This window comes from Buteo buteo, unplaced genomic scaffold (genome assembly GCF_964188355.1).
Source record: "Buteo buteo unplaced genomic scaffold, bButBut1.hap1.1 HAP1_SCAFFOLD_165, whole genome shotgun sequence".
Taxonomy (NCBI): domain Eukaryota; kingdom Metazoa; phylum Chordata; class Aves; order Accipitriformes; family Accipitridae; genus Buteo; species Buteo buteo.
The window spans coordinates 31039-45835 of record NW_027439329.1 but is presented as its reverse complement, the minus strand read 5'-3'; positions in this window follow the sequence as shown (position 1 = coordinate 45835).

Below are 14797 nucleotides of genomic sequence, written 5' to 3'. Positions count from 1 at the left end.
AGAAAAAATGACAGAGAATGGGGTGCAGGCAGCATGCCAGGGGTCTGGAGCCTGACGGGTGGTGGTGGGGGGGGGTGGAATATAGAGGAGGGAAAGGAAGCGGGGGGGGGCAGGAGATAGGAGAGCAGGGGACGCGGGGGGAAACAACTCGCGTGGGTTAAAAACTCGCATGGGTGAAGGGGGCGGGCTGGAGCAGCAGGGGGCATATGGGGGAGAAACACAAGCGGGGGAGAGGGTAGGTGAGGGTACAAAGGTGCATGGGGGGGACACGGGTGGGGATGACCTTACCCCAGGGAGTCCACCCAGGATGATCCACAGCAGGTAACTCGCCTGGGATAACCCGCAACAGAGCATCCACACCAGATCATCCACACTGGGAGGACCCCCGGCAACACCCCTCAAACTGCCTGTGCTTCACCCCCAATCTTCCCCAAACTGGGGAGTTTTCTGCTTTTTCAAAATACTCAGTTTGGGGTGTGTTTCAGTGCTTTTCCACAACATAAAAAGGGGTGATCTTTTGGTTGCGGTTTTGTGCATGAAAATGGGGTGGGTTTTTTGCTTTCCAGCTGCACCAATCCAGGCGGATTTGGCTTTCCCAGGAGTCCCAAATTTGTTTGGTTTTTTCCGTTGCAGACCCAGAATCAGGGGGTTTGGGGTTGTCCTGGTTTCGGCTGGAATAAAGTTCATTTTCTTCTGACTAGCTGGTACAGGGCCATTTTGGATTTAGAATGAGAACAATGTTGACAACACACCGATGCTGTAGTTGTTGCTAAGCAGCGTTTAGACTAAGTCAGGGACCTTCCAGCTTCTCATACCGCCCTGCCAGCAGAGGCTGGGGGTGCACAAGAAGAGTCGCTGAGCTAAAGGAGGATGCCAGGTGAACAGGTCAGCTCGAAATACACCACCTCCTTTACAAGTTAAGAGCGATTGGAACACTTAAAATCAGCACTTAGGCTAATCGATACCATTTTGAACACCTTCTTAGCATACAAGTAAACGCTCTCGCCGGTGTTGGAAAACGTCTCCTCCCTTCCTTACGGCACTGCTGCAGGGAGATAACCCTGGGAGGCTGCGGGACGAGGTCGTACACAATCAGAATCTACGCTTATGGATCCACCGCAACAGCTACAGCCCTTGCGCTGCTGCTGCTGCTGCTGCTTTGCATCTTGCTCGTTTGGTGAATAAAGCTGAAAGCGAAGTGGAAAACTTCAAAGAGCAAAATGAAAAATAAAGAATAAATCTCAATCATTCACTTTACACTAAAAAGGTGTGCCCATGTTTATATACATCCAATAAAAATACTTTTATAGTATAAGTATTTGATTTTCCTTTTCCATTACCTTAACTTGCACAGCTCTGAATTCATACCATTAAATTCTCTCTCTCCAAAGTACACAGTTTTAATGGGACTAGGGGTTTTTGTGCGTGTTGCATAACGCGGAGGGACACCTGGCCAGCTGAGCTGCCCAAGAGAGGTGCTACTGAACTGCCAGGGACACGCACCATTGAAAGCCAGACAGAAAGAAAGTACTTCAGAGCACTCCGTCAAAACATCAGGAAAAAAAAAAAACCCATAACATTCAGTTGCCTCTCTTTTTAAACATTTAGACAAATACCTAACTGCTTACATACACCTAACAAATCATATACTACAGCTATTTGGCAGTTACAGTTTAAACAATGCAAGTCAATTTGTAAAATCCCCACTGCTGCAATACCTCAGACTACCAAAAAGGACTGGTGGGTTTCCTAATGCTTTTGGCAGTACTGAAGCATGCAGAGCAACACGTTTTCATGTTATCTCGACTGCTACAACTGAGAAACCAAAGACCAGCGATGCCATCAACTTTAGGAAGATGGGCTGTGCTTGGGTCTTTGGAAGGAAATTGACTTTTTTTTTTTTCCCCCTCTTTTTTTAAAGAGAGTGAAAAGTCTTGTTACTGATGACTTCTACTGTCAAGTCGATCACCTCTGAAGATCCACTCTGATGGGAAGTTCATAAAACAAAATTTCTTTGAGAGAGAAAGACTTCCATTTTGGAAAATCTCTTTCCAACTGAAGTCACAATTACACACTGTAGGTTAAAGGAAAAAATACATTACTGAAGCAGTAACTCATCAAAACCACCTCAGGCCTCACTGTCACTAGTTACAAGGCTGCTAATGCTTCCTGGGAAAGCCTGGAAAACACACAGATGCGACGCCCATTTGTCCTGTTTTGCCCGCGTCTCTTCTTTGACCTTGACTGCTTTTAGTACAGATGCTAATTATCTCCGTAACGTTTTTGAGTACTACTATAAGATATTTAAAAAAAAAAAAAAAATCATTGACTGTAAAAGCATAAAGGTTTTATCATGAAAACAAAGTCTGTTTCTTCTGAACAGCTGAACTCTTACGAACAGTTTCTTCCCTCTTTTAGTACAAAATTAGCTTCACAGTATCATTTACTAGCAAGCACACAGAAACAGAAGATTATGCTTTCAGGAAGAGAAAATAAACTGAGGGAAGTAAACTTTGTATAGGTGTAACATGCTCCAGAACAGAACTTATTTTTAGTATTTGTGTTAAAATATTTCATGTAAAAAAAAGTAGAAGGAGAGCTGGCACACTCTCAACGTTAAAGTCCGTACCGCAAGTACCTTTGCAAAAACGCAGACACACATCGTAGGCGTACCTTGTACTTGCAGGCCACTACGGAATCTTTCCGTCTGTCTCGTACCGTCACGGCAGAAGAAAGGGCAACCACGGCAAAACGGTGCCAGCTGACATCCAGCTGAGAGAAGAAAAAAAAACATTAGCACAAAGCTGGGTAGGAACCCAAAGCTGCCTTTTTTTTTTTTTTTGTGAAGGTTTGTGAAGACAGTACGACTGAGCGGAGGAAAAACTATTTTTGCGTCATCTTCGGTACGGTTGTTGACACGGGCCACTAGAGCTTTTGCATTTTTCAGACAACTGTGCTTTTTTTTTTTTTTCCTTTCTTTTTTGACTCACTGGCAACTTTACTTTCACTAGAACTCACTTTCCTAGATACACGCAGGTGACACACATGGAGACCTACCTACATTTTCTCAAGCCTTAGTACAGCCGAGGCTTCATCACCCTATACGTCCCAAGTTGAGTATTTTTGCTAAAGAGCACAGCAACACATCTGTCCTTGTGAACTGCCTCGTTGCAAAAAAGGAATCATTATTTCCAGGCCGTTGCTCCAAACGGGCAAGATCTTTTAAAACCGCAGTTGTGCCACCAAACCCGCTCAGGGTCCCTCCTAGCTTTTGACCGCCCTGAGATTTAACAGGCACACGCTCCATTCCATCTTCCAACAGCAAAAATACGTTAACGCTCTCGGACCCAGAGCGCAACCCTACGGATGTCCACGCACGCACCCTGCCGTTTTGATGAGGAGCCACCGAGCACCCCTGCGAGCACAGCTGCACGCGCCAGATCGGTTTCCCCTACGCCGCGAGTTACCGGTTCCGGTGAACGTAGTTTCTGACGCTTTAAACCCAAAACCGTATCTCGACGCTTCGCCACAGTAGAAACGACCCATCGCCAGAACGCTACAAACACGCAGTAACACCAATTGCAAACCCACAGCAGGAACAGCTCCAGAAATATTTAGACCAGGAACAAGGGAGAAAAATAAAACAGCTTCATCTCACGCACAGGGGAGCGGCAGGCAGAGAAAAGGGTCGGCATTCTGAGCCCTTACAGAAAACGGGCATTCTCCTTCCATTCCTCAGCCCGTCCGTGAAGGTCTAAATACTGCAACACTACTACGGCAACGTCGAGAGCAGGGAACAGCAGCCCTGCCGCTGGACTTGCCACTGACCCATGCTATTTCCGTAGCAGGACGCGTACGCAGAGGGACACGTCTTGCCACACACAGCCCTGAACTTCCTGAAAATTTACGTTTACCAAAAAAAGCCATTTGGAACATATTGCCAAACAACATTCGGCAAGAAAGCTTTGATGCGTTTGACACACGCAAGTTTTTGGTCACTTGCTATTTGCTTCCTGTTGCTGCTGCTGTTCTTCCTTCAGAAATTCTACTCGTAGCCCAGTTATTCACTACTGGTTCAAGCATTTGCCTCCCTGGTATTACCAGCACATTCACAGAGGCAAATAACTTACTTGCTCTTCTACAATTATCCAAACGACAATTACAGCCACGAAAGAGAAGGAGAGGTCAGGCAGCAGAAGAGCTCTGCAGGCTGGCACCAGTCAATATTGCACTCTCGAAGAACAAACAACAACAAAACAAAACCGTGACCCTGTATCCTTCTTTTTTTTTTTTTTCCCCCCTTCTTCTTTCAGAGCTCATCCCTGCCTCAGCATTTTGTCTTGTCAGAGCATGAAGCGCAGGTGATCCGTACCCTGACGGCTTTTGCATGTGATGAATGCCTGTTCAGAAATAGTCCAGATCTGCAAGACTGGTGTCATTTCTATGGTTTTAATCATCATAACTCACATTTTATTTACTCACGCATTTGTGAGGAAACTAATTAACTTTCAGACACTGCCTCTGCTTTTTTTTGAGGGGTGGGGGTGGAAATGTGTTAGAGACTGAAAAACATTACGATTCAGAGCTCCCAACCATGAGGGAGTGGTGGAGAAATCAATGAAAGCAAAGACCAACAGCAGCAACATCAACTGAAAGTTGGCCTTCATTCCGATCACGTACTTAAGCGACTCTCCTTGCAAGTCTATGCCTCGGTCCTAGGAATGACTAGTCCCTTTTTGGAAGGACAAACTTTTTCACTTAAAAGTCCTAGACTGAAGACTCCGCTGAACGGAATGGGGATTGTGCCACGGGACAACGTGCCATCAACACTCTTAATGGGGAAGGGAAAAAAAAAAAAAACCAAATAAAAATCAAGTACCAGTTCCCATCATGTTTCACTCATTACATTTCTACTGGCATCTAGGTGCTCAAAAATGAACTACAGGGACACCACATATTCCTAAGAATTCAGTTATACATAAAAAAGTAAAAGGCTATTTCCAGCTTGCCCATAAAATCAGTATGAACAGAGAGAAGAGAAACACTCGACCCCCTAATGAAGCTAACAGGCAGCTCTGAATTTACCAGACAGGAAATTTCATTCTTTCACCTGAAACAAAAACACATCAAGAGACCAGTTCAGGAACAGGGCACGATCTGTTAACAGCAATTTTTCCATCAGCTTTTCGGCACTAGCAGCAAATTTGCCTTCTCTGTGGGTTTAACGTGGAGCATCTGTAGTGCCCTCGAACTCGCAAGTGTTTCTCTCCGCTCCCGCAGCCCGATACGTGCGATTACCTGAGCAGCAAGCGGAATTAACCACGCAGGATTTTCTTCGTGTGACGCGGAAGGTGACGCTGGGAGAAGAGGAGACAAAGAAATGAACCTGCTTGTCACACCCAGCCAATGGTGAAAAGACAGGGGAGGATTCTGCCGGAAGGGCTCTGCACCCCAGGAGCTCCCGCCAGCCGGTTTCTCTCCCCTTTGCCCGGTACCGAGGGGACGACGACACCTCGCCCGTGCCCCCTCGCGGGGAGGGGGGGCTGCCCCAGGTGAGCCGGGGGACCCCCACCTCGCTTCTGCCCGCGGGAACGGACCGGGAGAGACACTCCACGCAGAGAGAGGAGCGTGGCGTGGATTGCATGCCCGAGGGAAGAGGCCGGGCTCCCCGCTGGCAGAAGGACAACTCACCTCCCTGCTGCTCGGAGCTGCTTGCTGCGGACAGCCCTGCCTGCGCCCGGCCGCTCTTCCGCCGTGCTGGGAGCGCAGGCCGGCCGACGGACGCTCCAGCGAAAAGACGCTCCAGCTAATCGTGCCCCCTGCTCGTTACAGCCGCAGGTACTTTTGCCTCTGGCTAATGCACGCTCCAGACAGCGGACACCCCGCCTCGTTCCAGCTCCCGCTTGCTACAGTTCTGGCTCGTTGAAGCCCCAGCTCCGCACTGAAGCTCCGGCTGATTTCAGCTGCTTCTCCTTACAAGCTCCAGCTACGTGCAACGGTCTGGGCTTTCCATAAGGTTGCATATCAACTGCTGTCAGAACTGGAGCATTAGGATTAAACATCAGAGTTACACGCCAAGTAAATATTCGTTAAGTTTGGGCGATTAATTACTTAATAACTATTCCGAGCACCGCAGAAAGAAGAGCTGGACTCAAAGAGGGCACGTGGGGTCTGAAAAGCGCCTTTCGCCCCCACAGACCATCGCAGATGTTGAGCTCGGCCTGCTGCGTGCCGGCCTCCCGAACTTCGGCGTCCGACACAACCAGACCCCCATCTACGGGGAGGGACCACGCACCCTGCCCGCCCCCCGCTTCCCCCCGCAGCCCCCAACACCCTCCCACCCACCTGCAAAACCAGCCAAGCCGGCTCCCGCTTTTGGCCCCCACACCAGCTGACTCGGGGCCCATTTGGGAGCCAAAAAAACCCGGCTGCTGAGCCTGTTCTCAAGGCCCAAACACGCAGGGCCGGACTTCTGTTTCTGGGCCCAAAGCCGCGCAGCTCGGTCTGTTTCCGAGCCCCCAAATCAGCCACGCGAGCCTGTTGTCAAGCCCCAGGAACAGAAAACTTGTTCTCCACTTCTGACCCTGCAGTGCCCACGGGCGACGCCGAGCGTAGCCACCCCACAGGCCTGCACCCCCGGGGCCCCACACGCAGTTTCGGGGAGTGCTCGGGACCTGCAGAGGGCCCGGCCCCACGCCTCTGCAGGGCAGCCCCAGCACAGGCAGGGCATCGCTTCTCGATTGCCGTTTCAGGCTTTATTTCCCCGCCATCACCGGCACGGCCAGGCCCCCCACCCCAAACCTCCCAGCCGAAGCACCCCCGCGGGTAGCCGGGCCCAGCCACCCGGAAAACAAGAAAACCAAAGAGGGAACAACAAGACAGAGACCGTGGGGAAAGGCAAGGGGAAGGACACAGAAACAGAGAGAGCGCGGGAGGGATAGGGAGCAGGACAGAGAGATGGAGCAAGAAAGGAAAAAAGGACGGGAGGCAGAACCAAGGGAAAGAGAGACAAGGACGGGGAGCAGGACAAAGGGACGGAAGAGGAACAAAAATTAGCGACGGGCTGCAGGACAGAGATGAAGGGATTAAATAGACACAGGGAGCATGACAGAAGGACAGAGAGGAGACAGACAAAAGGGACAAAGAGCAGGCCAGCATCGGAGGGGGAAAAAACCAACTGCGATGGGCAGTGGGAGAGAGATATGGAAAAAAGAAAAAAATACTGAGGAACAGAAAAAAGAAAGCAGCGACAGCTAGCTGGACGGGAGACACAGTTAGAAAGGGCGGGAGAGGGAACGGGGCAGAGAAAGACAGACAGAAAAGGTAGCACAAGAAAGCAAGGCAGAGGGACAGCAAGGCGGGGCGGGGGGGGAAGGGACGGGACAGGGGTCTGGACAGAGATGGAGAAATAAGCAGCAGGGACAGAGGAAAAGTGACAGAAAGAGGGACAGGGAACATGGCAGAGAAGGAAAAATGAGGACAGCGGCAGGACGGAGATCAAAAACTGGGACGGTCCTCAGGACAGAGAGGAATACGAATACAAGCAGGGAGCGGGACAAAGGGATACAGCGAGAAACGACGGGACAGGAAGCAAGACAGAGCGACAGACAAGAACGATGACAACGAGAGAGAGAGAGACACTGACAGAGACAGAGACCGTGAGAAGCACAGGGGGTTGGGGAATTTAGAAAGAGAGGTATCAGGAGCCCTGCAGAGAGAGGGAGGGTGAATAAAAAAGGGGCAGGAAGCAGCACAAAGGGTCACAGAGAGTAAGAGATGAACAGGAAGGAGGACGGGGACAGTGAGATCCAGAATGACAAAAATAAACAGCAACAGCGAGCAAGACAAAGGGATAGAGAGAGAAACAGAAAGTAGGAAGAAGAGAGATAGGAAGGCAGGGACACAGAGCAGCACATACAGGCGCAGAGAGGAGAAGAACGCCAGGGAACAGGGTAGAGAAATTGGGAGGCGGGGGAAGAGGCAGATGCAGGTCAGAACAAGGAGATGGAAAAGGAAAAAACAGCGACTGACTGCAGGACAAAGACGGGGGGCTGGGGGCGGGGGGGGAGAGGGAGCAGGACAAGAACGCAGAGAGAAAAAGAAAGGGGGGCAGTCGAATGAAAGAGAGAGAGAAAGGGGGAGAGGAAGAGGGAGCAGGACAAGAGAATAGACAGAAGAGGAGAGGTACAGGGAAGCAAAATAAAAATAAAAAACAAAACAAAACAAAAAAAACCCCAAACGTCACAGCAGCACGAGAAAGCTAGGGGGCCAGGAGAGGGGGAGGGAGGGTCCGGGACGCACAAGAGGAGCGACAGGGCCCCGAGGGCCCAGGACTCACCACAGCTCTCGCTCTTGGAGCTGCCAGGAGACCTTGCCAGCTCAGAATCTTCCTTCTCCTTCTCTCCTGTAACTCCAGTCGCTTGGCTGTCCTCCACATAACGGAACACGCGAGCGCCTCGCAGCTCTTACGAGATGAGGCCCCCTAGACACGTAGCCTCGCTCGCTCGCTCACTACGTGGCCGTACCGCGCTGCTGGTCATGCATACAGACCCTGGCGGTCTGACCTGCTGTGGACTACGAGGAGGGATCCTCCCACACCCAGAGAGGCAGGCTCTCTCTTGCCTGCAGCAGGAGGCAGCTGCCGGCCGGCCTTCCGTTTCTTCTTCTCGACCTTTCTGTGGCCTCTCCAGCTTCAGCAGCTCCCGTCCACAGCCAGCAAGCGCTCCGCCTGTCCCTCTGTGCTCCCGCGCCGCGAGGAGAGGGAGGCCAGGCAGAGACAGCCCACGCGAGCCTGAGGCTGCTGCAGTCAACGGCATCCCCGGGGACGAGCGGACAACCGCACTCACAGCGTGGCCTCTGGGAGAGGGAAAGAGGCAGCAGTGACCGTTATTACCGTAGCTCGACCCTGGCCGGAGCCCCTCCTTCTGCAGGGGCTTCCGCAGACGCCGCTCGTTCCCCGCGCCGCTGCTAACGGCACCCACGTTCAGGGAGACTCGAGAACATCGGAGGGCCAGCTTGCTGCCCTCACGACAGGGCTCGGGGGCTGCCTGCGGCTACAGCACAGGCTTCATGGGAGGGGCTGGAGCTGGGGGCAGCCGCACGGGCCGAGCGGCGCCGGGGGAAGGCGCCGGGGGAAGGCGCCGGGGGAAGGCGCCGGGGGAAGGCGCCGGGGGAAGGCGCCGGGGGAAGGCGCCGGGGGAAGGCGCCGGGGGAAGGCGCCGGGGGAAGGCGCCGGGGGAAGGCGCCGGGGGAAGGCGCCGGGGGAAGGCGCCGGGGGAAGGCGCCGGGGGAAGGCGCCGGGGGAAGGCGCCGGGGGAGCTCCGGCAACTCGGGGAGGCGCCCGCTGGCCGCGCCTGGGGGGTGCCCGCCTCCGTCCCCTCTTCCCTTCTATCGGCTCTCGGGGAACTGCCCGGCGCTGCCCTGGCCCGGCTCGCCTCCGGCGGACCGGGAGCCTGCCGCAGCGGCCGCTTCGCAGCTTCCCGTCCCGCCAGCCCCGGGCGGCCGGCGGGCGGGAGGCACCCCCCCGCCACCGCCACCGCCCCGGCCCCCCGCCGGGGGGGATCGCTCGCCTCACCCGCGGTCTCGGCGCTCGCCCGCCGCCGCCACGCTGCTCCCTGACACCGCGCATGCGCCGGAGGGGCCGGAGCCGGCGACCGAACGCCGGGCTGCCCCACGCGCAGGACAGCGCATGCGCCCGGGAGGCGCGTCCGCACGGCTGGTCGGGGAGCGGGCGCGGCGGGAAGCCCGCGGAAAACCACGCGAAACCGGCAACGCTCCCGAGTCTGACCTGGTCGGACTCCGGGGGCCGCGGCGGCAGCGAGGACTACGCCGCGCCCGAGAGCCGCGCTGCTGCCCGGCCGCCGAGTCCGCGAAAACTACAGCTCCCGGCATGCCCCGGGAGGCAGCCTGCCCTGCTGCCTGACCCCGAGGGGACGCCGCTTCCGTTTCCGCCCACCCCCACGCCGGCGCAGCCGCAGTCCCCGCCGAGCCCCCAGCGCCGGTCCGTGCGGCCCCCCCCCCGCCCGGCTCCAGCTTCGGGCAGCGCCCGCCGCCGCCGCCCCGGCACGGCGCGGCCCCCCCCCGCCCGGCTCCAGCTTCGGGCAGCGCCCGCCGCCGCCGCCCTGGCACGGCGCGGCCCCCCCCCCGCCCGGCTCCAGCTTCGGGCAGCGCCCGCCGCCGCCGCCCCGGCACGGCGCGGCCCCGCCGCCGCTCCGTGCGTGCGACACGGACCCAGCCGTCCTCCTCGGGGCTTTCCCCGGGACCCGCCGGGCGACTGCGCAGCCCCGCCACGGGGCCCGGTGAGCACCCCCCCCACGCGCACGTGCTCCCAGCCGCCCTGTGAGCCGCCCCCCCCCCCCCCCGCGCGCACGTGCTCCCAGCCCCCCTGTGAGCCCCCAGCTCCCCCCCCGCCCCCGGCCTCGGCACAGGCGGCCCCCACCTCCCCCGGGCCACCCCCGCCTCCGACGTTCGCGGTCCGAGGGGCGCCCGGCCCCGCTCACCTTCTCCCGAGGGGCAGCCGCAGCCCGGCCACCGCTCCGCTCCTGCCTGGGCTCCCACCGGCCCCGCCCCGGCCCCTCCCCCGGCAGCCCCCCCTTTCCAGGGAGGGGCCGTCCCCATCAGCCTCACTGCCCGCACCTGCGGCTCCTCCAGCCCCGGCCCGCAGCTGGGGGACCGAAATCCGGAACAAAACTCCTCACCACCCATGGGAAGTTAAGCAGCAGGCACTTCCTTGATGGAATGAAAGATGTCAAGAGTCATCTCATTTGGAAGAGGTGTTAACCGGGGTCAAAATACAGATTTGAATACCCATCTTAGTTTAGTTCTAAGACTTGGCGATTGCCAGGTATCATCTTTTCCATTGACCCAGGTCCACCAGCGAGGCCACAAGGGAGATTTCTTCCAGAGAGAGGATAGAGTTATTAAGTCTAAAGTCCACGATTTGCTTTTCTCCTTCATGAAAAGATGAGTGGATCATATATCATCACTAGTCACCCAAACAGTTAACCCTGAACTTTTCACCTGTCCTTTAATACAGTCAACTCCAAGCTAAATTTTTTCCGTCATTAAGAGGGGACCAAAGATCATGTAAAATATTATTATACTTTCTACAAATACATCCCCATCTTAGAGCTTTAGCTACTAGAGAAAGTCTTTGGAGTTTGGGGTCAGAGGAGCTGCAAGTATAAACTTTCATACAGCTCTGTTTAGGATGTGTGATTTTTCTCTGGTTGTCTAAAGCAGTCTAAATTTCCATAGACGGTCCCGACTCTGGGTGGCTCTAACAAGGATCCTGGAACTCCAGGAAATTCTAAACAGCGTTTTATATTTCAAATATGATGCCAAGTTCCTTTTTGCACTTGTCTCTACGGTTTTTGGCAACTGACAGCCCCAAGGGGTGCCTGCACAAGTTTCTCCCGAAGGGCGATTAAATTAATTCTTTTGTCCACGAGGTGGGTGGTTTGGTAATGTTATAATTCACAACGCTCTAACTCCTTCTTTCAAATGTTAAAAAAATAATTGCCTTTTAAATCCATCCCATTTAATTTGCTAAAATGATTCTCATTGTTCTGCATCTGTTCTCAAGTTTTGGTTAAATTCAATGTCAATATTCTCCACGGAACTAGATTTTCATCTGACTTTGGAATCGGAAGGCAGGCTGTTACTGAGGTTCAATTTTGTGTCTTTATCAAACTTTGAATCAATTACAAAACTAGATTTTTTTTTTTTTTAATCCAAATTACAAAAACGGTTAACATCAAGATTAATAGCTCAAACAATAATTGTTTCATTTTGTTTATCTCATGTTTAGAACCCCTCAAAAAAACCCACACAAACCCTAAAAACACACAAAAAGATTACTGCCCTCGACAATATTCCTAATAGCAACCCCAATAGTATAAACTTTACACAACTGTTTTCCCAAATAGATAATGTGAAACTTACTTAGAGATTTTCAGTTTTAAAGGGCCAGTTTCTTTAGACTTCCAATTTCTTGTTGGTGCTTTCTTTATTCTTGAATAATGAAGCCAAGGTTCTTCTCCCAGACCTTTACTGCTATAAGGGTTGTTAAAATGACTCGATACGGTCCTTTCCACTTCTCCGTGATTTTATATATATTCAATCTAATCTCCCGGTCGGAAGGGATGCGCTGCTACGTCCAATTCTAAGGGTCCAGCTGTGGAGACATACTGACAAAGTTCCTGAAAAGAATTACGTAAAGAAATCATAACACCTTTTAAAAACCTATCTCCAAAGGCACTCAAGATACTCAGAACATAGGACTCTTGATATGGTCTTTCGTACAATATTTCATAGTGACTTCAATTTTCTTTCTCTTCTGGCTATACTCTGATTCTTAATAGAGCCATGGGTAATGCTTTAACCCATGTGAGGAGTGAGGTTTCCTGACAAATTTTACTCGACTGTTGCTTAAGGGTATAGTTCGTTCTCTCTCTCTCTCTCTTTTTTTTTTTTTTTTTTTTTCCCCCACTTGCTTGTGGTCTATGTGGGGTGTGATAGTCTCAATCTATAGATAATACTTTGCTCAACTTGTCTCCTAATCTTTGCTATAAAATGAGGGCCATTGTCAGATGACATTCTTACAGGCACCCCACATTTTGGTATTATCTCTTTGAGCAAGACTTTGACTACTTCCCTTGCTTTCTCGGTGCGACAAGGGAAAGCCTCGGGCCACCCAGTAAAGATATCAACTAAAACTAGGATAGATCCTTCTTTTCAAGGCAATTCTATAAAATCAATTTGCTAATATTCTCCTAAAAAAATTTCCTTCTTTAATAATCCCAAAGATGATCTTATTACTGATTCGGGGATAATTTTATATATAAATTTCACATCCGCTTATAATTGTTTAAGCAATCTTTGTCATATTTCACTTTCTGTTCCCCAGTATACTTTGTGATGTTCAGCTCGGGCAGCTTCTCTTATTATTGTGGGTGGGACTATTATTTGACCTGTCGGTGTTACAGCCTATCCTGTTTCATTTTGTTAGCCTGCAATCTAATAATTATTTCTTCATCTTTTTCATTATACTTTGGAGCTTCTTTAGGCAACTTTATACTTTTCTCTGGAACTAGTGCTAGGATGCCTTTTTCTGCAGCCTCTTTAGCAGCTTTATCGGCCAGTCGGTTACCTGCGTTCGGACCGGTCTTACCTAACTGATGTGCTTTACAGTGCATTATCGTGACTGCTGTTGGTTTTTGAATGGTTTCTAACAATCCCGGTATTTGTTCTGCGTGCTGAATGGTGGTTCCTTGTGCAGGTAACAGTCCTCTTTCTCTCCGCATCGCTCCATGTGCGCGTACTGCTCCAAAAGCATACTTTGAGTCTGTCCAAGTGTTGACTCGCTTTCCTTGACTTAGTTCCAGAGCTCGAATAAGAGCTATCAATTCAGCCTTTTGGGCAGATATCGTCGAAGGCAAAGCTGGCAACGCAATTACCTCCTCAGTAGTTATCGTCTATCTTGATAAACGTTTTCCTTCACAGATGGAACCGCTTCCGTCGGCATATAGTTCCCAATCCGTTTCTTCTAGCGGCACATCTCAGAGATCCAGTCGGCTGGAGTAAACTCTTTCGATTGTCTGCAAGCAGTCATGTTCCAGTTCTCCTTTAACTTGAGCAGTTGTTGAAAACGCGACAGGGTTAACGGTGGTAGTAGCTTTTAGGTAAACGTCATCTTGTTCCAGCAACACCACTTGGCATTTCAGCATCCTGCTAGGGGATACCCAATGCCCCCCTTTCTGTTTTAGCACAACAGTTATCATATGGGAAACGTACAGTAATCCTTTGTCCTCAGGTTAAACTTACGAACTTCCTGGATCAGTAGCACAGTTGCAGCGACGGCTCTCGGACGACCGGAGCATCCCAGACTCACATTATCTGATCGCTTCGAGAAGTAGGCCACAGCTCGCCCACTTGGCCCTAAATATTGGGCCAGGATACCCAGAGCTGTACCTCTTCTTTCACGAGCAAAAAGTTCAAGTGTCTTTGTGAGATCTGGCAGGCCTAGGGCTGGCACCCCTATTACAGCCTGTTTCAATTCTTGGAAAGTAGCTTTCTCAGCATCGGTCCAATCCGTTGTTTGAGGTTTTGAGCTGCTCCTATAAAGGTCAAGCCAGCAAGCCACAATTTATAATCTACAGGTGACACCACTCGACCACTCCCGGAAATGCTCGTCATTAATTTTTTTAGTCTTAGGTTCGGGGAGACGACAAATTGCCTCTTTTCTCTCAGTTCCCAATTGTCTCTGCCCTTTTAGGATTTTAAAACTCATTTACATAAGTTTCTTCTTTCTGTTTTTTTTTTTTTTTTTTTCTTTTGACGCTCGATATCCACCGATTCCCCAAAAGTTCAAAAAGTTAATAGTTAACTTTGTGCATTGTTCTTCCGTCTCGGCTACAATTAACAGATCATCCATATATTTCAACAAGATTTCTTGATTATTTTCTTTCTTCCAAATCTCTAATTCTCGTGCCAATTGATTTCCAAAAATGGTAAGACTATTCTTAAAGCCTTGAGGCAAGACTGTCCACGTACATTGTGTTTTTCTCCCAGTCTCAGGATTTTCCCATTCCAAAGCAAAAACCTCTTGACTATTGGGATCCAAGGGAATACGGAAAAAGGCATCTTTTCGGTCTAACACTGTGAACCATTCTTGTTTCTCCGTTAGGGTTGTTAACAAAGTATAAGGATTTGCTACTACCGGATGAATATCTTGTACTATTTGATTTATTGCTCTGAGGAGGTCTTGAACTAATCTATCATCTTTTTCATTAGCCTT